The sequence below is a fragment of the Podarcis erhardii genome (genome assembly GCF_964252035.2).
Source record: "Podarcis erhardii genome assembly, chromosome: 16".
Taxonomy (NCBI): domain Eukaryota; kingdom Metazoa; phylum Chordata; class Lepidosauria; order Squamata; family Lacertidae; genus Podarcis; species Podarcis erhardii.
Genome location: NC_138514.1, coordinates 17,054,520 through 17,078,057, shown reverse-complemented (window position 1 = coordinate 17,078,057; position 23,538 = coordinate 17,054,520). Strand labels below are relative to the sequence as shown.

At 45.2% G+C, this 23,538-nt stretch overlaps 1 protein-coding gene across 1 annotated transcript in view; it reads right to left on the bottom strand.

Annotated features, from left to right (window-relative positions):
* The window catches only part of LOC309331899 (6-pyruvoyl tetrahydrobiopterin synthase-like), a 95,797-nt gene that overhangs the window by 31,934 nt on the left and 40,325 nt on the right, over nt 1-23,538 (bottom strand). The window lies entirely within an intron of this gene.

Sequence of the window (23,538 nt, the reverse complement as noted above, 5' to 3'; positions counted from 1 at the left end):
GGGTGTTAGCTGCCCTGAGCCCGGTCTTGGCTGGGGAGGGCAGGGTATAAATAAAATTTATTATTTATTATTATTATTTTGTTGTTTTGCTAACAATTACACACACACACACACACACACACACACACACACACTGTTGCATGAAACTAAGTTCTACGCAAAGTAGAGCAACTGAAATTAATGGACCTAAGTTAGTCATGTTTATTAATTTCAATGGGTCTACTCTGACTAACTTGGGCTACAACAATCTAGATATTCAGGGCATTCCAAAGGAATGCCACATGCGTTATCTTTTCGTCATACAACAACCTTGGAAGGAAGGTCAGTGCTATTATCTTCATTACTTACTTAAGGGAGGGGGAAAATGGTCACTAAAGGAGGACATGAAACAGGTTTAGAATATGAGGTTTAGTAAACTTCATTTACATTCATTTGCTTGTGATGGAATCAGTGCTTTTTTCTGGGGGTATGCAGGGGTACGCATACCCCTAAACATTTTGTGAATCTTTGTACTTTTGTCCATTTACTGTATTAATTCCCCCCGATTTGAACTATAAAATGGTTGTTTTCTTGAGTCAAAATGAGAGTACCCCCAAACATTTTTTTTTAAAGCACTGGATGGAATATAATAGTTTTGAAGAAGAGAGTAGAGGCTGTCTTTGTTTTTAGAAGGGCTAGCACAGGTAATGTCACAGCAATTGCCTTCTTACAAAAATGATTCCCTCCAGAGGAAAACAGGGAAAATGACATTTACGGGCACATCTGAAGACCACAAAGCACTGGACTTCATTCCTACTTTGTACCAGGGGCCTAGTTTTTAGCACACTGAGGATGCAGAGGCACTGTGCATTTAAAGCACACGGGAACTGTAATTTTCCTCTCACAGAGCTATAATCCCCAGCACACTTAACAAACTACAGTTCCCAGCATTCTTTGTGGAGGGGGGATGTTGTGTACGCAGCCTGGCACGTGCTGATCCAGAGCCCTGGCACGTGCAGATCCAGCTAATACACTCTCCTCTGGAGAAATATGGCTCCTCTCTTTCATGACCTTCTCCTCTGTCTCCCATCTACTTCCATAACAAACGCCACACATCTGGTCAACAGTTCTATTGCTGACAGCTTCCTGCTGAGAGCTGGAACTCTGGGTGAAATTTCCATGACCTCCCAGCAGCTCAGACCCATGTGGAGTGGGCAAAAACATCAGCAGTTGGTTTGAGCCCACTGTGGCACCATGCGTGTGGCACTGAGGCCTTCTCAAAAACCAATATAGCCTTGAAATCTAAAGCTAAAATGAGAACTAAAATTCCACAGTGGAATTCTAGACACCCGTCCCCAGAAGGTCCTAGTGGGAAGCCTGTCCAAAAGACCAGGAACTTTTCCATGACTTCATCCCAGACTTAATTACACCCTTCACCCCCTCCCTTCCTTTGAGGTAGATGATTAACTCCTCCGCTGGGTTTCTTTACATAATTGGTGACTTTCCATCCTATTCATCCTTCAGATACCCCCAACCTCTGCCAAAGGCCAGTTCATGACACACAGATGAGTCCCTGCTCTTCACCATGACAACCGTAGCCAAAAGCCGATTGCCAAATCGCAGGTGAGGCAAGAGCTCAGGGAATGCATTTGCAGGCATCTTGCCCACTTAAAGGCTGCTCTGCAACCCTCCATTCCTGTTGCTTCTACATTCCAGCTCTTAAGCAGCCAGGAATATTACCCATGCTTTGCCTTCCAGGCATTGAGGGCAGGAATGATTCCCTCAGCCTCCCGCCCTGATTTATGCATCAGCTTGTTTTGCTCAATTGCGAATGATTCAGAGAGAAGGTGGAAGATGCAAAGGAGTACAAATAACTAAGGTCAATCACGGAGGGAAAGTCCCAGATTCCATAAGCACAGAGTAGAACCAGATGGGGAAAAAATGCTCTGGGATCAAAACACCAATTGCCCTGCTTTAAAAATAGCTCCCATTCGGACCGGGGCATCTTGGGCCAGTATTCCACAGATGTGGCTGGATTAGCAATTGCAGCAATCACCAGCTCATGTTCTTTTTTCTTTAAAGAATCTTTATTAAACAATCAACATTAACTTGCACAACAATACACAATAACACAGTATATACAAACTACATACGCATACTTTACAGAAAAAGAAGAGTAAAGAAGAAGAAAGAGGATGAAAGAAGGAATAAATAAAATAAACTTCCGATTATTCTCATTGTACTGTTTCTCATTTTGTTATTTTACACACAGTGCCTTATTATTATTATTTTTTGCTTTCCCAATTCTTTCCCAAGATATTCTGTTATTTATCACCTATATATTACACCAGTTCATATTCTGAGGGATCTATTTTATTTTATTTTATTTTATTTTATTTTATGGGTGCGGCCCAATCACCTTCTAAATCCAGCCTGTGGACGGACCAGGAATCTGCATGTTTTTACATGAGTAGAATGTGTCCTTTTATTTAAAACGCATCTCTGGGTTATTTGTGGGGCATAGGAATTCGTTCATTTACCCCCTCCAAAATATAGTCTGGCCCACGACATGGTCTGAGGGACGGTGGACTGGCCCACGGCTGAAAAAGGTTGCTGACCCCTGGTCTAGAGCCATGGCTCCCAACATGGGGCACACCCCCCACAGGGGGACAATTTGATTTTTAAGGTGGGCAATTCGAGAATGAGTTATTAACAGTTAATGGCCTTTCAGGCTTCCTCCACGTGAATAGGACTTCACTTTTTCAATAATAAGAATTATATGTCACAGGGTGGGGGCGTCAGGATTTTAGAGATGCTTAGGTGGGCCATGGCCAAAAAACAGGTTGGGAACAACTGGTCTATAGCGCAAGTGGTCGCCCTGACTGATCCAAGCACCTTGTCCACAATCTCACGCCTTATCAACTGAAACTCATCCAACACAACAGGACTAGACAGTGCACTAGACACCTCTCAATGTTCATCTGCTATAACAGTTGAGTCAACGTCCCAGCAGATGCAAGTAATTTTATCCTCAAGATGTTTTGCAAACTAGTCATTGTGAGCTACCTGTTCTGTCACCTCCTTTGTGCCAGAGTGTAAGAGGTCTTGCATTGCCCTGATGCAATACCTTCGTTGCAGCCTTCCTTGCCACTAGGTAGACTTGATGACGAGTGTTCGATTGCCTTTGACTGGAGTTTTCCTCCACTCACATTCAAGCTGCCTCCTAGCTTGTTACCTTGCTCTAAGCTCATGGGGTATACCAGGGATCCAAGCAGGCTTCAACATGTCAACGGCCCGAGCCATTTGGGTGTTCCAGAGGTTGGCCAGGGATTTGACAGTAGTGCCAGTCATATCAGCCAGAAACCCCCCGAGCCATCTGGAAACCCATTGGGATCAATCAGCCTCCAAGGATGGAGTATCTTCATAGGTTCTCCACCTCTGCAGAGGCGAAAAGGTGTTGAAAGCCTACATCTCAACAGGAAACAATCTGACCATGACAAGGGATTGATGTCAATATCTCCCACTTTTAGATCACTCTCTTCCTGCCACATGCATTGAACCAGTGAAATGTTGGGACAGCCCCGTGGTAGTCATGGTACTCATAAAGTCAGAGACAACCTAGCAGTTAGCAACAGCAGCCACAGACTGGAGGGCTGGCTGATAGGACAACCATAGTTCCCCAGGTTGGAGGAGGGGTGGCTGGCACACGGCACAGTCACTAACTGTCCTCTGGTAATCTCTAGGTTAGATTACTGCAACACGTTATATGTAGGGTTGCAGTTCAGAAATTGTAGCTGACCCAGACCCTGGAATCATCATCTGAGGCCCTTCTTCACGTGCCTCCTCTGTGAGAAGTCCAGAGGGTGTCAACACAGGAAAGGGCCTTTTCTGCGGTGGCTCCCTGCTTGTGAAATGCTTTCCCCAAGGAGACTCACCTGGCAACTTCATTACATATCTTTAGGCAGCAGGAGAAACTTCAACCAGGCATTTGGCTGATTAATATTCTATGGTCTTTTGAACGTGTCGGGGCATATGTGTGTTATTGGTTTTTGCTACTACTTTTTGTGTTTCCATTTTTTATTTTCAGGTTGTGAACCACCCTGGGATCTTTGGATGAAGGGAGCTATACAAATTCATTCATTCATTCATTCATTCATTCAATCAATCAATCAATCAATCAATCAATCAATGCCTGTGCCATGTGCCCCTTACCCCGCCTGTCCCACCTCCCACACCATACTGCCTCTTCCTTTGAACCACTGTTATTGGCCAACCTCTGCTCTCTCCAGCTCCTCTGCTTCCAGACACATCTCCCCTCCCTCAATAATTACAAAGAACCACCCAAAAACCCAATACTCTGGTTTCTCTTCAGAACAACGACAACGAACCCCCCCCCTACACGTATTAAAAACTGTTAAAACAATTGTAGCAGAGCCTAGGTGGAATCTATGCACATATAAAAAATGCTGTGAAAATGCTTTATTTTAAAACGTTTTGAAAAATATATTGAATTTTGCGTAGGCTCACATTTGTATATTGCACTATAAAAAGGTAAAGGGCCCCTGACAGTTAAGTCCAGTCACGAACGACTCTTTATAACACATTTAAAACGTTTTATTTGCAGCTGTGTAGCTGAGTCCCCAGTCTCTGCTTTGTCGCTGGTGCTGCAGCCAGCAGATGTAGATTGGCTGAAGATGCAGTCACGGGACTACTGTTGGTCTCAACTGCTGGGGCTAGCTTGCCTGATGGGGAGGTTCAGGAGATTCAAGGAGGGACAGGGTAGCTCTAGATGGTGAGGGGACTGAAGTCTCCCCGGCATGGCAATCTCTCTTGTTCGTCTCCTTGCCACAAACAGCAGTTCCTTGGAAAACTGCTTCGACTTTCTAGACATGGGAAAAGTGAAAGTCTGGGTGAGCCTAGAGTTACAATTCTCAGAGTTCCTTAGAAGGAGGATTGATTGTCAAACCACTCTGGGAACTGTAACTCTGTGTAGGAAATAGGGAACTCCTAGCAACTTCCAACACTCATAAAATATTGTCCCCAGGATACTTTGGGGTAAGCCATGGCTTTTCAAGACGGTATAACATTGCTTTAAATGTGCACTGTTGATGGGACCTGAGTTACTTTTCGCTTTTGATGTTTTGATTGTTGAGAGCACTCTTGGATGTTATGCAAGCGTCGCTGCTACTGAAAAGAGCCTTTTGTCAGGAAGACAAAGCCACAGGGCTTTGAATGAGTGGGTGTAAACCTGTCTTGCGTTGTTTCCTTTCTGGATTATTTGCAGCAGCAACTGGACAACCGGAACTGCGAGTTGTTTGTTGGTCTTAGTGGTTGTGCTATGGCAACATCTGAAGCTGCCTTCAGCATTAGCGGGCCATAGGTACCATTTATCAGATGGTGTGACATCCTGCTTAAGCAGTTCCTCTCAATAAACTGGTTCAGTTGTCCCCTGAGAGATCGTCTCATGAAGCAAAATGTTTGGGCTTCTCAGAAAGCTAACTGATTCTTCTGCACCTTTGACATTTTATCTTCTTTTTGCTTGGGGCACTGGGGGCACTCATCCTTTGATTTTCCTGGCCCATATTTCCTGAGACGGTGATAATGTAGAATAATGACCTACAACAAAATGTTGCAGTGTGTCATCTACTACTACTACTACTACTACTACTACTACTGTTACTATTTTTAGAAGAAGAAGAAGAGTTTGGATTTGATATCCCGCCTTTCACTCCCTTTAAGGAGTCTCAAGGTGGCTAACATTCTCCTTTCCCTTCCTCCCCCACAACAAACACTCTGTGAGGTGAGTGGGGCTGAGAGACTTCAGAGAAGTGTGACTGGCCCAAGGTCACCCAGCAGCTGCATGTGGAGGAGCGGGGAAGCGAACCCAGTTCCCCAGATTACGAGACTACTGCTCTTAACCACTACACCACACTGGCTCTCAGCTCTTTTATTAGTGGGAAGTGCCCTGCACTGCCTGGGTATTCTAAAAAACTAGTACTACTACTAAAAAGACTACTACTAAAAATAGTGAGTTTTGACTTGTGACACCACAAAATAATGAGCAAAACCATGGTTTTGTCCACCATCTTGATTCAAAATGGCGCCTGGCACCAAAACATCAGCAAAGACCCTCACCACCTCAGGAGACCTTGTGCTATGTTTAGCGAAGTTACCTCAAAGGCTTCCAAACCCATAGAAAACAATTGGCTAGACAGGAAAACCATTTCCCCAAAGACAATCTATTATCTATATCTATCTATCTATCTATCATCTATCTATCTATCTATCTATCTATCTATCTATCTATCTATCATCTATCTATCTATCTATCTATCTATCATCTATCTATCTATCTATCTATCTATCTATCTATCTATCATCTATCTATCTATCTATCTATCTATCTATCTATTATCTATCTATCTATCTATCTAGCTATCTATCTATCTTTCTATCTATCATCTATCTATCTATCTATCTAAGATGATCTATCTATCTATCTATCTATCTATCTATCTATCTATCTATCTATCTCTATCATCTATCTATCTATATCATCTATCTTATTTCTTACCTTCCTTACATGTCCTGCCACTGGAGACTTTGAGGTGCTTAATGATAAAAGGGGAAGATGAGGGGAACAAAAGGAAATAAACCTTGAGAAATGTCTTTGGGCTGAGAGTAGCCCTTTACAGAAGTGTTCTAGAGATCAGCCCTCTCCCATTATTGTTTGCTCCCTGGAAAAGACCCTGATGTTGGGAAAGATGGAGGGCACAAGGAGAAGGGGACGACAGAGGACGAGATGGTTGGGCAGTGTTCTCAAAACTACCAACATGAATTTGACAAAACTGTGGGAGGCAGTGGAAGACAGAAGTGCCTGGCGTGCTCTGGTCCATGGCGTCATAAAGAGTCGGACACAACTGAACAACAACAACAATGCCACCATTTAGAAAAGCTGAGCACTTAATTGGAGGAAATGCCTCCCTTTACAAGCATTTGCACTCTTTCATTTGAATGGGGCCCCTCCCAAAAGAGCTTTCTGGTGGTTCATCCTCAGCTGCTTCTGGCTAAACAGGGGTTTCCGGCTCCTAAATCTGCCCACCAGTCTTGTGTATTTCCCAGAAAACCACTCAGATCTTCCATTTGGCTTTGTTAAAAAGATAATAAAATGATGAAGTTCAGGATAACCACAGTGAAGCTGAAAGCTTACGAGAATTGATTTGCTATTCTGTTAAGATGCTATTTAATTGGATTTTAATATAGACTTAACTGGGCATCATCTCTGCTTCCTAATTCTTTCCCCTGACCTGCCAAAACCAAAGGAAACCTGAATGGAAAGGACTATTCAAGACAGATAGATAATATAAGAGCAAGCTTACGTTAATATATTTTACTTTAGTCCGGTTATTTAATTAAGCAATTATATTTATGCTTTGGTTTTCAGCCAGAATTGGCTCCCAATGCAGCTTGCATTTAAAATCAACACAGAGCTATGATATAAATAGTAATGTGATGGTGTGTGTGTGTGTGTTTGTGTTTGGCAGTCACTTTTGACCCCCCATCCCAGCTGATGTGAGTTGTTGTCGAAAACCAGGCTGGCAAAGGTTCCTTTGGCATGAGGGATACCTCAGTTGGTAGGGCATGAGACTCTTAACCTCAGGGTTGTGGGTTCAAGTCTCACACTGGGTGAAAGATTCCTACATTGCAGGGGGTTGAACTAGATGATCCTTGTGGTCCCTTTCAACTCTACAATTCCATGATTCTATGAGAAGGCTGTTAGAAACTTCTGCTTTCTAGTGCTTGGTGATATTTCCCAGTCTGTATCCAAGTTTGACACCTGAGAGTCCATTAAGCACAGTTCCAGTTGTTGGAAACTTCAGTGGGGGAGAGAGCGCTGTTGTGATCAGGTCCTGATTTTGGACTTCCCAGGGATATCTGGTTGGCCCTGGGCACGATCCCACTTCTCCCTTTGACACGTGGATTTCACACACATTTGTTGTCAGAACACAGGGATAATGTTTCTGAGAATTCTACATTGCTAAAGCAGGGCAAAGGGTTCTGGGAATTTCACGTCTCTAATTGTCTCTAGGATAAATACACAGGGCTTCTGTGTATTTATCCTAGAGACAATTAGAAGAATTACCGACAAAAGAAGAATGGAGGATGAAATTGATGGACTATGCAGAACTGGATAAACTAACCGGAAGAATTCGAAACCTGCGGGACCAGAGATTCACAGAAGACTGGTGTAAATTTACGGACTATTTGAAAAGTACTTGTCATGACCAAATTACGTTTGTAGGTTTGCAAGAAGTTTTGTGAGGTAAATTATTTGAATTATTGCAAAAATGGTTAAAGAGCTGGATTGTGAGTTAAGATAATTAACGGCAATAGGAATTTAAGGAATGCAGAAGAAATGATAAAAATGGTGGATCATCAGAGGTGCTGATGGAAGTCCAAAAAGATTGTAGAAGATGTGAAGTTCTGTGGAATGTATAATAATTGGTATGTTGAAATTAATAGGATAAATACACAGGGCAATTATTCCGCAGTCCAGTTCTGGAAACTGAAACATGCCATCAGTAACTTGAAAGTCCCACCTTTCATCCCAAGTCTGTGATGGTGGGCTATGGATGCACTCTGTATATCCTCAGAAACCCTCCCATTCTTTTTATGTCATTGCTTCACATATTCCAGACCTGGGGAAGCAGGAAACGAAAAGAACCAATGTTCTAGGAATGTGCTGGCCCTCAGACGAACGCCATATGCTATTAAACTAATTTATTTATTTATAGAACCTTGTTGCTGTGTGTGACGTTTTGCACATTAGCATAAGGGGAGGGGTGGTGGTGGAAATCCCACATCCCATGGGGATTAAAGTTCATTTGTGTCCGGATTTACTTTGCATTCCTGGACAGCGTGTGTATTTTCCTTGACTAATCGCTTGAGGTGTGTTTGGTGTGAGGACAACGTTGGAATGGAACAACAACAGAACTCCCAACCCAAGTGGCATGGCAAAAGAGCGATGGGAGACTCTTCTGGATTGCACAAGAAGCGCCAACATCTCCTCTTTGCCCTAGTTTTATCCCCAGAGGCAGTTTCACTTGATACTACAGCCTCACCTCAGCTGAGTCTAGAAGCTCCCTAGAGCATGGAGACTCCCAAATAGATACTGTCCCTGAGGCCAGGACAAAAAAGAAGTGGAACCCCAATGAGCGATCCCCTTTTTTCTACATAAACTACAAGGATCCTCATGGCATCTTGATGACCAACATACTTTATTATGGCCTAAACCAGAGCTTCCCAAATGGGGTCCTGTGAGCTTCAGCCATAAGGGTTCATGATGTGAACCAGACATACAATCTGAATTTCCTTTCAATTCAAATTGCAATGCAATAAAATACAACATAAGAAATAAAAGAAGCAGTAGAACAACAACAACCCTACAGCATCTAGCACAGTGCATTATAATGGCTGTAATAGGCAGAAAAGGGATGCAGGTAGCGCTGTGGGTTAAACCACAGAGCCTAGGACTTGCCAATTAGAAGGTCACCGGTTCGAATCCCCGCGATGGGGTGAGCTCCCGTTGCTCGGTCCCAACTCCTGCCAACCTAGCAGTTCGAAAGCACGTCAAAGTGCAAGTAGATAAAGAGGTACCACTCCAGCGGGAAGGTAAACGGCATTTCCATGCGCTGCTCTGGTTCGCCAGAAGCGGCTTAGTCATGCTGGCCACATGACCCGGAAGCTGTACGCCGGCTCCCTCGGCCAGTAAAGCAAGATGAGCACCGCAACCCCAGAGTCGGCCACGACTGGACCTAATGGTCAGGGGTCCCTTTATCTAATAGGCAGAAAAATCATTAAGTGGCCTGCCAAGGCGATCAGCAATTTTCAAGTGGCCATGGCAATGAACTTTTGGCATAAACTTAAGTGGCTTAGAGTCCACTTCATCAGATAAGATTTGGTCACATCCACACAGCACATTTAAAGGATGTTCCTCCCCCCAGCAAAGAATCCTGAGCACTGTAGTTTATCCTTCCCCCTGTGCTACAATTCCCAGCATGCACAAAAAACTGCAGTTCCCAGGATTCTTTGGGAGGAAGTTTTAATTGAATACTGTGTGTTTTGGCATGGATGCAGTAGTACATTTCTCTGTGCCGGGTCACAGCCTGATCTAAGGTGGACTTGTAGCAGCATCACAACCACCATACAAATTCATGGTAAAAAGAATTCATAAATGGGTCCCCAAATTACATGTTTGGGATAAGGGTAGATGAAAGATGGCCCTTGGGTCTGAAGAGGCTGGAGAATGCTGCTATAACATATGGTGTAGTGGTTAGAGTGGGAGACCTGGGTTCAAATCTGCACTCCAACCATGAAACCCTCAGGGTGCCCTTGGGCCAGTCACCGCCTCTCAGCTTTATCTACCTCTCAGGGTTGTTGTGAAGATAAAATGAGGAGGGGGGAGAAAATCTTCTTCACTGCCTTGAGGAAAGGTGATGTAATGGTTCGGGATTGCAGACGCAAGAGTCCAGGAATGTATTATTACCTTATCCCATAAAATTAAGAAACAACATCTAATAAAGGGGCAATTATAACAATGAACAAACAATCACTCCGCAGTTCCCAACTCTAATATTGGTTACTCATTTAACCAATGGTGGTTAATGATGTCAGATAGCTGCTGTGAAGGCTGGGAGCAGCTTCTGTCTCCAGGGTCTTCAAGCTGGTCAGAGTTTACTTTATCCTCTTGCCTCTAGCAGCTCTCTTCCCTCTTCCATTGTCCTTCCTCACCAGACCTCTCTCTTTAGCTCCCTCTCTTCCAATGGTGGCATAGCGCCGCAGAACATCCCAGCTCCAATCCCTGGCGTCTCTGGTTAGGGCTGGGAAACACCTCTGGTTGAAACCCAGGAAAGATGCTGCCAGCAAATATAGAGAAGGGTTGGGGAACATTGTTCAGGCCTTCAAGAGCCACGGCCCCTTCTGGACAACCTCCTGGAGGCCACATGCCAGTGATGGGCAGGACCAGTGGCAAAAGTCCCTGGAGAAAAGAACGGAAAGCTTACCTGCTAGTTTCTACACATTCATACACCTCTCTTTAGCCTACCTCCAGGCAAGCAAGAAACATTGTCGGAGTGGCTGCAAATAGGGTGTGTGGTCTGGGGAGAGTTCTGAGGGCCAAATAGAGTGGCCTGGGGGCCGCATTTGGTCCACAGTCCTTAGGTTCCTCACCTGTGGTGTTGACAATTTTGTTTTAGGATTGCCAACTATCTTGTATAATACAGGATTGTCACATACAGTATTTCAATGTAAAATGCCAAGTCCTTTATTGATATAATTTTGTCCTGTATTTCGGGTTTTCTCTCTCCTAAGTTAGGTAAAGGTAAAGGTAAAGGGACCCCTGACCATTAGGTCCAGTCGTGGCCAACTCTGGGGTTGCGGCGCTCATCTCACTATATTGGCTGAGGGAGCCAGCGTACAGCTTCCGGGTCATGTGGCCAGCATGACTAAGCCGCTTCTGGTGAACCAGAGCAGCACACAGAAACGCCGTTTACCTTCCTGCCGGAGCGGTACCTATTTATCTACTTGCACTTTGATGTGCTTTCGAACTGCTAGGTGGGCAGGAGCAGGGACCGAGCAACAGGAGCTAAGTTAGGGATCCTCCTCAAATGCATGTGTGAGAAAGGGTGTGTGAAAGGTCATGTATTGACAGATATACAGATTCGTGTGCATGCGTGTGTGCATGCATGTGCGTGTGACAAATTGCAGAGGCAGAGGCATAGCGTGCGGGTGTGTGCCGTGGGCGCTGTGGCCTCGGGCACCATTTTGAGAGGCGGTGCAAACAGGGCCACCCACAGCAGGCTCCTTTGACAGAGCCTGGCTCTGCGCCAGAAGGAGCTGAGCCTTGGCTGCGCGCTTGTGCCTGATGCAGCTTCGCTCCCTGGCTCAGGCCTGATCTGGGGGTGGAGAGCAAGAAGAAAGTGGGCAGCAGCTTCCCTGCCCCTCTCCTACCCTGAACTGTGGTGCAGGAGTGGGCTCCCTCCACACCTCGCCCCCCCTTGGGGGCGTGCCCCACATGCCCGTCCTGGGCAGCTTGGCATAATCTCCCCCCACTGTCCAGAGGGGCCATCCTGTTGGACTGCAATAGATTGTAATGGATTGCTTTGAAATCACTTTGGCACCAGATGGAAACAAAATCGCCCTCAACCGCCCCACCCTGCCCTCTACTTTGCCGGAACCAAGGTGGCCACCCTAATTCAGAGTTAGATAGACCCCCCTCTTTTTTTTAAAAAAGAAAATCTTTATTAATTTTCACATAGACAAATATACATAACATATAATACAAAAAACAATACAAATGAATCAAAAACAATAAAGTAGGAAAAGATAGAGCAACAAACATAAACAAATACACTATATTACATTTACATAACAAATTAAAATATGTAACTTCCAATAATTCTCGTTATACTACTTATAATATCTGTATTCCTTGCACAGATTCATATTATTTTATTTTGTATATAAATATACATTCCACTATTATATTTTAATTAATTCTTAGATATCAGTATCACTCTATTTCTGCAGGTATCTTATTGTTTGTACAATACATTTTCAAATATTCTTTAAATATTTTCCATTCCCTAAGTACCTTTAGATTTGACATTCCTCTAATTTTTCCGGTCAATTTTGCTAGTTGCAGGTATTCTATCATAAGAATTTGAGTTAGATGGACCCCTCTCATTCCCGTTCTAAGTTCTTAGGAGTCGGCCTATAAGTGTAATAAATAAATAAGGATCCAAAGGCAAGAACATTCCCACCAAGGTTCCATCGATTAAAGTCCACAGGGACATCCTTCTTCTCATGCTCACGTCTTTCCCTCCACTCTCCGTACCGCCAAAGGCTCGGCTCTGATGGCTTTACTTTGCAATCATCCGTCCTGCGCTGATTTAAAAGGCAAGAGTGGTTTGGGGTTAAAGCTATTGAATGTAATTGCTCGACAACATGAGAAGCGTAATTGTTCTACAAATATGTATTTTTGAAAACCAGACCTCACTAGCTTCAGGGTGCGGAGTGGTAGGCTCTGTGCTGCATGATGCTTTTGTGTTCTCTGGTGTGCATTGATTTATGTGCAGGGAGGGGGCTGCAGCTCAGTGGTTTGAATACTCTGTATGTCCCAGTTTGAATTCCTGCCGTCACCAGGCAAGGCAGGGACAGGGACTCCTGCCAGAAACTCTGCGGAACTATTACCAGTCGATGTCTACACTGAGCTAGATAGAGCAAGGCTCTGACTCAGTATTAACAGCTTCCTATCTTCTATCTAGGTAAGTATTCTCAACACTGGCTGGCAGCAGATTTCCAGATTTAAGACAGGGGATGTTCCCACCAGCCCTACCAGAGAAGCTGGAGATTGAAATGAGGAGCTTTCCCGTGAAGAGCAGAGGCTCTGCCACCAATCTACAGTCCTTCTCTGAGTCAGGTCAGTGGTACATTTAGGGATGCGGGTGGCGCTGTGGTCTAAACCACTGAGCCTCTTGGGCTTGCTGATCAGAAGGTCAGCGCTTCGAATCCCTGCGAGGGGGGTGAGCTCCCATTGCTCTGTCCCAGCTCCTGCCAACCTAGCAGTTCAAAAGCACGCCAGTGCAAGTAGATAAATATGTACCGCTTCGGCGGGAAGGTAAACGGTGTTTCCGTGCGCTCTGTTTTCCGTCATGGTGTTCCGTTGTGCCAGAAGCAGTTTAGTCATGCTGGTTACATGACCCTGAAAGCTGTCTGTGGACAAACACCGGCTCCCTCATCCTGACACGAGATGAGCGCTGCAACCCCATAGTTGCCTTTGACTGGACATAACCGCCCAGGGGTCCTTTACCTTTTACCTTTGAATGTTCTATACTCTCTCCATCTAGGCTCAGGTTGTATACGTATGTAAATAAACCACAAAGCATAAAGATACCACTGTCTCTGCTAATTGGGGTGGTGTGTAATAATACAAATAAAATTATCATTTTGATGATGCTGACTCTCTCTGGCTAATCGAGAGAGCTGGAGTGTAAGTCAGAAACTCATTCCCAAATGTGGGCAGAAGAGACTTCCTTTGCCTTAGGGAGAAGAAGCAACTCTTGTTCCCCTTTGACTCATCATCATACGGCATCTTTAAGACTTTCGGAGACTTGGCTGAAATCCCAGGAAAGCAAAATTTCATATAAGCAATCTGGTATAGCGTAGTGACTGAGCAAAGCAGGGTTTGAGCTGGAAAGCCACATCTCTGATTTTTTCCGCAGCCAGAGACATGCCCTTTAAAACTGCTGCTGGATGAGGAGGTGATGGAGGTAGAGCATCATCTGTTTCGCAACCCACCCCCAAAGCACCTGCCCACTCCCTCTCAGGGCTGTCATGAGAATAAAGTGTTGTCTTGGGGAGAAGGAGAACTGTGTATGTTGTTTAGAGCTCTCTGGAAGGAAGGCAGGATGCAAATGTAACAGATATGCAATTATTATTATTATTATTATTATTATTATTATTATTATTATTATTATTTATACCCCGCCCTCCCCAGCCAAGGCCAGGCTCAGGGCGGCTAACAAGCAATAATAAAAGCAAGTTGAATGAATACAACTTAAAAACAAGATTAAAATACAACAATTAAAAATACTGAAACATTAAAATATTAAAATGCAGCCTCATCACAGGAGGAGAAAGGAAAAAGAAAAAAAGAAAGAGGGGGAAGGAATCAAATTGGCTCCAAGCCAGGAGGAACAACTCTATCTTACAGGCCCTGTGGAAAGAAATCAGATCCTGCAGGACCCTGGTCTCATGAGGCAGAGCGTTCCACCAGGCTGGAGCCAGTGTTGAAAAGGCCCTGGCTCTGGTTGAAGCTAATCTAACTTCCTTAGGGCCTGGGACCACTAGGGTGTTGCTATTTATGGACCTTGAGGCTCTCCGTGGGGCATACTGGGAGAGGCGGTCCCGTAGGTAATAATAATAATAATAATAATAATAATAATAATAATAATAATAATTTTATGTTTGGGTTGCGAGATTTCAAAAAAGTGAAAATCCAGACACAAAAGTTGTTGAGCTTATTAGGGCAAAGTTCAGCTTTTTTGTGTGAAATCTCAAAACCAAAACAAGTACCATCAAAATTTACACTATAGCCATACGTCCAAATTTCCCCAAACATTTAAGCAATTTCCACCAGGGCGCTGTTTACAGGGGCTGAATAAAAGCTATGCTTGGGAAATTCCGATCGTATGGCAACCCTATTTTGTGATAGAGTTCATGACTCACGTTTAAGGTGTAGGAAATGGAACACCTGAATTGGCTCATGGCAATTACTTAAATGGATAATAAGAATAATGAACGTTGCCAATAGGAACACAGGAAGCTTCCTTGCATACCTTGGTCCATCTATCCCAATATTGTCTACAATGACTGGCAGCATCTTCCTAGTGTTTTAGGCAGGGGACAATACCAGCTCTACCTTGAGACATCGGGGTGAACCTGAGACCTTCTGCATGTGAATCAGGTGTTCTGCCACTGAGCTTCCCCATAATACATTTATATAGAGTGGGAATCCACAAAAACAGTTTGCTTCTTCTTCTTTGGCGATCACTCTGAGATAACAGTTTATGTGTCCCAAGAACTAAACAAATACCCATTGTGGAGGAGGATTTCTGCTACTTCTCTGCATGATCCCGTGTTCTGGGCCTGCCTCCACCCAGTAAGCCCTTGTTGGTGGATGACGGATGGGCCATTCCACATTGGGCTGTGCTGGATCCTTCAGTTACTCCAGATACAGAGAGCATATTCCCTGCCCTGCCCCCAATGTATCTTTGAATGACGCATTGTTCTGAGCTGGCCTCCTCCCACCCAGAAGTTTTCTCCTTGGGAGGGATTTCTTCCATTTTTTAACATTCTAAAAGCGACCCTTCTTGAGTCCAGACCAAAGAAATGTACTTCAGCTATCAGGGGTCTGTACAAACATGTCACACTGGAGAGTTTAGACCCCACCAGGCTGGGGCCAATGGCAGGAGTTAGCACAACTGGTGGACCTTGCGTTCAGATTCCAGGAGCATGTCACCCACTTCCTGGGCCGAGTCTTTCACATTGAGGACGTCATCCATGAATTCCATCCTGACCTGGGTGCACTGTCCCTGAGAGCATGTCTTGCCCAGCACTTTTGTGGCTCAGGCCAGCTTCATCAGAATACCCTGGCCTCATTCACACATGCACCAATATCAACTGATTTCCCTGTATCTAATTACTCAGTGCTTGATAGCTGAATGTGTGAACAGACGCCACCGAAAAGCATTGCATTTGAGGCGATCTGGGGTAATAGGAAAGTTCTACCTGGACTGTTACAGCTGCATTGATGACATTGGAGTCATCAAGCACTGAACGTCTCTGCATGCGTGTGTACCTGATCTGTAGATCTAAATATGTTTGAGGAGATTTCAGTGTTCCAACAACCACAGTAGCACTAACTGTTCATGTTGTTGGAAGTACAACAGCAGAGACCATTCAGTGTGTAATTTAAGGGTTAATTCTGTCAAACTTAAAGTCACCTAGCCAAGAAGGAAGACGGGTGGAGGTGTTGCTTGGCAACCAGTCAGGGTGGCCTGATCCTCACCAAGGTAATATATGCTCTGATTGGCCGTGTGGTTCAGAGGGAGTCTTTCTCTGTATGTTTCCTTGAATCTCACCCTGCTATATACAAGGCCTGAAGTGAAAAAAAGGACCAGACCTCTCTGTTTATTTTTCCTGAGATTATACCCTTCTTTAGTGTTTTTCTCAGTAAGGTATTATCCTCATTTCTTTTCTCATTGGACTCCATTGGATATTTAGGTGACTTTGCCAACACATGCATCATTTGCAGGTGCTGGGCCAAGCCAGTAGGCGTAATCCCACTGCCCACTCTATATGATCCTAATCCACAGATATGGTGGCACGAGAAACGTCATGACCCAGACTGGACAGGTGAGTCAGTGGCTTCAACTGGCGCTTGTGATACCTGTTGCTTTGCCTTGACTGACGAATTTATTTATTTATTTTTGGGAAGCAAAATAAAAAAAAAATAAAAAAAAATGGAGAAAGCCCTAATGAGCCACCCTACCTTTTAGTCCCAGCAAATGTCTTAAGAAATCATGCAGGTATATTTCAGAGTCCTTGCCTTGAGCAAGTAGAATAGTGGAGCTTGCAATTCAAGTATTTCCTGATGTGTGCAAATGATTGCACCATTATCTCTCCCATTGATTAATCCAGAGTAACTCTCACGCTTAGTCAGTGGTTCAGTGCAGAGACAGGGAAACCTTAGGCCTGTGGAGAGGGGGGACAGGCGAATGTGGCCCTCTAGGCCTCTCTGTTTGGCCCTCAAAATCCTTCCTAGGCCAAAACCTTACCCCAGGCCACACCCCCTCACAGCTTCGCATCCTCCTTGAGTGTTTTTGTCTGGCTGGAATGTGACCTTGATCCTGCTTTTTGCTGGGTGGAGGGCAGAATCATAGAATCATAGACTTGAAGAGTTGGAAGGGACCCCCACTGAGATGTGTGTAGGGGTGCCAACTTGAATAAAATATTGAGGGAACCCAGGTAAGCCCCATCCCACATGATGCGGTGCACACACACCATTTGAATGGCATTGCCCATCAACTTTGAGGGGCCTTGGCCCTCTCAAATAATTTTTTTGGGGGGCTGAATGCCCTCAGCCCCTAGGAATTGGGTTCTCTCTCTCTCTCTCTCTCTCTCTCTCTCTCTCTCTGTGTGTGTGTGTGTGTGAGAGAGAGAGAGAGAGAGAGAGAGAGAGTTGTATGAAGAAAGTAGCTCCAAAAACAAGCTGCATGTTGGACCACTCAGTCTTAGCGTAACCTACCCCACAGGGTTGTTGTGAGGGTAAGATGTGAAGGGAGATAACTATGTTTGCCCCTTTGAACACCTTGGAGGAAAAGTGGGATATAAGTGAATAGTTTACTTTACATCTCTCTCCTCACTCCAGGCTGAGACCTCTGGGATCCTCCAACAGAAAAGGCCCACACAGACAGTGTCGCTCATGAATCAAGGGGGATTCCCTGCCCTGCCCTGCGGAAACACACTCAATTTTTAAATCAAGGGGGTGGCCCTGAGAAAACAAGTCTGAGTCAGCCTGTCTCCACTGGGATTTGGAAGGTTTATCTGCTCCTTTTAGGCAAAAGACCAAGGTATTTTGAGCCTAGCTTCAAAGAACTCTTTTGTTATTCAAAGTTTCTGGTCCATATAGTGAGTGGGATTAAAATTGAATTCCCCATCCCTTTTAGAATTACTGTGTTTCACTCATATGCCAATTTAGGTCTATTTTAGGTCCAATTGACTATGAAAATGGATAGATTAATCAATTAAGCTGTTCTTAATAAGAAGACAGTCCTAGCTTTTGCAGGACTGGCTAGAAAGGTCCCCTCAGGGTATAGACCCTCCAAATGTCCCTATTTTCCAGGGACAGTCCTGGATTTACAGAAGCCGTCCCGGTTTAGGGCAACAGAGAAGCCAGAAGATGTATAGCGGCTGGTGCTGTCAAGACGTTCAGGACCACATCTCCCAGCAGCATGGCTAAGCTCCCATCATCCTTTGCTATGCAGGCTGAAGCTGACAGGAGTTGTGGTTCATCTGGAGGGCACCAGGTTGGGGAAGGTGGATGTAGAGGGCCTTGCGTTGGTTTCTCCTGGTGGCTGATGTTGAGTCACTCAGGTATGATGGAAGGAGGTTTCCTTGAGTGAGTCAACAACCACGAGCCAGCTCTGATCGGAAAAAGCAACAGGGAAATAATGAAGGGGACAGAGACACGATCCCTGTTACACTATGTGCCAGGTGGATTCTAGGTCAGGCCAGCCCAGAAGTGGGCCAAGGACATCCAATTGGCACACACTCATCCATCCTCTGTGCCTACAGCAGTTCACAACATATCAAATTCTTGATGGAAAATATAAGTCACTTTGAGCTTGGAAGGCTAAGAGCATCTGCACTCGCTCAGGTGCTTTGGAAAGGTCATAAGAATGCTGGATTAGATGGGCCAGTGGCCTGACTCTGTGGAATGCAGCTTCAAATGATAACCCAGGTGTACAGCCACAGAATTTGTAATAATGGGGAAAACGTATTGCTGCTTTTCTAGGGTTGCCCCACTTGCCTCTGTTGTGATAAGGGAATGGCCCAGTGTATTTTCCAGGTAATTTAGAAGGACGGAATATTTTCTACACTAGGAGGGCTATAACTCAGTAGAAGGCCCCTGTTTTTCAGTTAGGACTGGAAACGCCCCCTGAAACTCAGTCAGTGTAGACAGTGCTGAGCTAGATGGACCCGTGAACCCGTGCTTTTTAAAGCAGCCCTTTATTCCAGCCCTGAAGGACTACAATATTACCGTATTTTTCGCTCTATAAGACACACTTTTTCCCTCCTAAAAAGTAAGGGGAAAGTGTGTGCGTCTTATGGAGTGAATGCAGGCTGCGCAGCTGTCCCAGAAGCCAGAACAGCGAGAGGGATCGCTGCGCAGCGCTCCCTCTTGCTGTTCTAGCTTCTGGCTGAGCCCCTCTGTCCCTTCCCCCACCTCCCGGAAAAGCCTCCAAGAGCTGCATGGAGCGAGTGTGCGGGCTGCCCTTCTCCCTCCTCGGGGAAAAGCCTGCAAGCACCACACACACGCTCCACGTGGCTCGTGAAAGGGAGTGCTGAGCAGAGCCTGGGATGCATACAGGCTCTGCTCAGTGCTTCCTTCAAAGAATATTTTTTTCTTGCACCCCCCCTCTAAAAACTAGGTGCGTCTTATGGTCAGGTGCGTCTTACGGAGTGAAAAATACGGTACTTCCTTTTTAAGGGAATATCTCAGTGGCAGAGCAGCTGCTTTGAGATGGTCACAGGTTCAATTCCCAGTTTATGGCAGCCCTCAGATTATAGAACTCCCTCCTAACTGAGGTATGTATGGTTCCAACGTTGACAATGATTAACATGGCCTTTTCTTAAAGGTTTTTATCTCAGTGGTGGTCATTTTAGTATAGATGGGATTGTTTGTGGGGTGATCATCTGTATTAATGTTTGTAATCTTTTAAATTAAAGAAACTGGCCTGAGTGTATGCTTTTGAGGATCTATATCTATATCTGAACTGCCTTGGGTAGGCTACGCCCAGCAACAACGTCATGCATTTGCAAAACAAATTACATTCTTTGATTTATCCACACTATTGTAACCATTTTACAGATGGGGCAATGTATTTCAAGAGCAAAATTGCCCAAGGGCCACCCTGTGGGTGGGATCTGAATCTAGGGTCTTCTAGCTTCGTCCAGCCCTATACCACTCAAGCATCTAACTTGCTGGTAAACCCTCTTACAGTAGTGGTTTAGTCATAATCCCCAAGGGCTGTGCCACAGAGTCACAGCAGCAGCAAATGGACCATGGAACTGGTCCATTAGGGAACATGGGCAGATGGGGCACTGCCCCACCAGCCTGAGTCCTCAAAGCCCACCTGTTTTCATGCTTTCAACCAGTCCAGAGGGTCTCTCTGGCTTTTCTTCTTCCTCCTCCTTAGTCTCAGTGTTGCCCTTCTAAAACTCAAGAGGAAAATGGAAGCAAAGGTGGAACAAGTTGGCTCTGCCTGTCATTGACTCTGGCTCCCTCTGCTGTTGGGCTCTCTGCTTTCTGCCACCATTGCAAATTGATGTGCCAAGGAAGCCTCACAACAAACCAGAATGAATCTGATCCCTCCCTCACTGCCTAAAACAGAAATTGGGCAAGATTCTAAGAATGCAACATTGAGTACAGTTGTACCTCAGGTTACAGACTCCGCTAACCCAGAAATAGTGCCTTGGGTAAGAACTTTGCTTCAGGATGAGAACAGAAATCGTGCGGCAGCTGCGGGAGGCAGTGGCGTAGCGTGGGGGGTGCAGGGGGGCCCCGGCCGCACCGGCCGCAACATCTGGGGGGGGGGGGCAGGCTGTAGCAGAGCCCCATGTCCCGTGGAACCGACCAGCTGTGCGCGCGTCCGGGCTGAAGGCGTCCGGCAGGCAGCGGCTCTCTCTCTTTTTTTTATAAATAATTTTATTGGGTTTTTACATTTTATAACAACAGACACACACACAAAGACAAAAACAAACAAATACAATTTCATACCCTAATTTTCTTTACCCTCTTTCATTGACTTCCCCCCACCCCCTCTTCTTACATCCCAATTCCAATAATTAATTCAGCAAGTTCTTACCTAGTCTCTTAAACATATTAATATTACTTTTAAAATTTAATTCTTTTTGTTTATCTATATTCAACTTATCCGATTCTCTTATAATCATTAATTTCTTTTTTTTTAAGGTCGATCTAACTTCCCTTCCACAAATTTTTCCCTTTATTATATTGATTATAGGTCACATTAACCAAATAAGCAAATCATAACATTTTATAATTCTATTCTCTCTCCCCTCCCTGCCCCGGTTTCTGTCCCTTCCCAAACAAATGTCCGAAAAACAAACAAAAAATAGTTCTTAGCCCGGATTCCTCACATCTGAGGCCTTTAATTCTCTGTTAGTTCCTCTCCGCCAATTATATTGGTAGTCCTTTTTGTAGTCCTTTTTGTTGATCCTAAGACCCCAAAGGAGTTCAATCAGAGTCACATCAAATTTTCTTTCATCCAGAATGTTTAAAAGTGGTTGCTGCGAAAGATCATCTACTTTTCCATACTCCAGAGGAAAGTCCCAATCATGTTGCTTTATTCTTTTTAGTTTTAATGTTCCAAGTACTCCAGGGACTTCCCTCTTCTTCTTTCTCATCTTTTGCAGATTTGTAATCCAAAGGTCTTCTTGCTCGTACTCTAACAGTGTAGATTCCTGATTGATGTTTTCCACTTGTAGTGTCTGCACTCCTTCTTTCCTCTCTGTCAATTCCAAGAGCATCTCTTCCTGCTCAGCTGCAGGTTTTTTATCAGACATATCCTTTGTGCATTCAGCAGAGTTGTTTGTTTTAGAATTCAAGGTCGTAAATGCTTTGCTCATAGCCATACTCTGCTCTTACAGGATTCCCACGAGAAAGAACATTTTTTCTATCTCCGCCAGTAATTTTCCCTCTGCAGCCATTGTAATGTCACTAATTCCCCCTAGGGGGCTTTCAGTTACTTGGTAGTCCTTTTCCAACAGTCTGTTACTTTGTTGTTATCACTACTTTGTTTCCAACCACCTCAGTTCAAATGTATCACCTTTAATTCAGAGAGTTATTAAATAACAAGATTCTTAACTTTGTCCACCTGTTTGACAGCTCCTTTGACAGCTGTCAAACTCCTTTCACTTTTTCCTCCGGCACACAAACAGGACACTCCCGGGTTTTGGGGGGGGGGGGGATTACACACAAAGTTCCAAAGATCCTCCTTTTCTCTCCAGCACAAAAAACTTCTTCTATCAAATTTGTGAAAAGCTTTTAAATCATCAAAACAGTAATCATTCCGCCTTAATTCTCCGTTCCTTGCTTTGAATCGTCTGTAAATAGAGGGGGTGCGGACTTCCCTTTAGCACATCCCCCGATCGTGCCGAATTCAAAAGGTAAAATTTTTTAAAGTCCAAATTCCACTACTCACGGGTCCTTTGTTATCCAGTCCGAATTTTGGGAAGAAAGTCAGCGCTCTCCGGCCATGGCTCGCGGCTTCGCTCCACTGAAGTAGCGGTCTACTCTCAGCACCACGCCACTCTCCGTACCCTCTCCGTAGCCTTTAAAAAGGCTCTTCGTGGGTCGGGGAGGGCGCTTAAGGTGCCCACCGAGTCACCAAGTCCGCAGGCTTCCGCGCCTGCGGTTTCTGAGGGTCCTCGTGTCGCTGGCACGGCAAGACCCGTCTTCAGCGGAGCCGATTCCCTCCGGAGCTCGGAGGGAATCCGCCATTAGCCGTTCGCGCTAACCCGGAAGTCCGGCAGGCAGCGGCTCTCAGCGCTCGCCGTGGTCCCTGCGCGTCAGGGCCATGGAGGGCGCGCCAGGCAGCCCCTCCTCACAGCCCCGCCGCCGCTGCCGCCGCTGCTGCAGCTGCTGGGCCATGTTGCATTTTCCTCGCCTCTCTGCCCTCCTCCTCCTCCGGGCAAGCGGCGTCATTTGGGCGGCAGTGCCAGCGGTAACTCGCCTCAGATAACCTGACACGGACCCGCCGCCGCCGCCGTGGCTACCTTACCGTAAATACCCCAGTCCAGGCAGCAGCAAGAAGAAGCTGGCAGCGGCGGCAGGTTAGGGGTTAGGGGTGCAAATTACTTGCCTTGCCCCGGGTGCTGACAACCCACGCTACGCTGCTGGCGGGAGGCCCCATTAGCTAAAGTGGTACCTCAGGTTAAGAACAGTTTCAGGTTAAGAACATACCTCCAGAACGAATTAAGTTCTTAACCCGAGGTACCACTGTACTCTCCAACATTTCTCCAATGAAAATAGAGGAGATGTCCCATTCCATAACGATAATTTTACTATTTATACACCACACATCTTTTTGGGCTGCCCCAGCACTCTGCGCAGCTTCCAACATATATAAAAACATAACAAAACATTAAACATTAAAAAACTTCCCTATACAGGATTGCCTTCAGGCGACT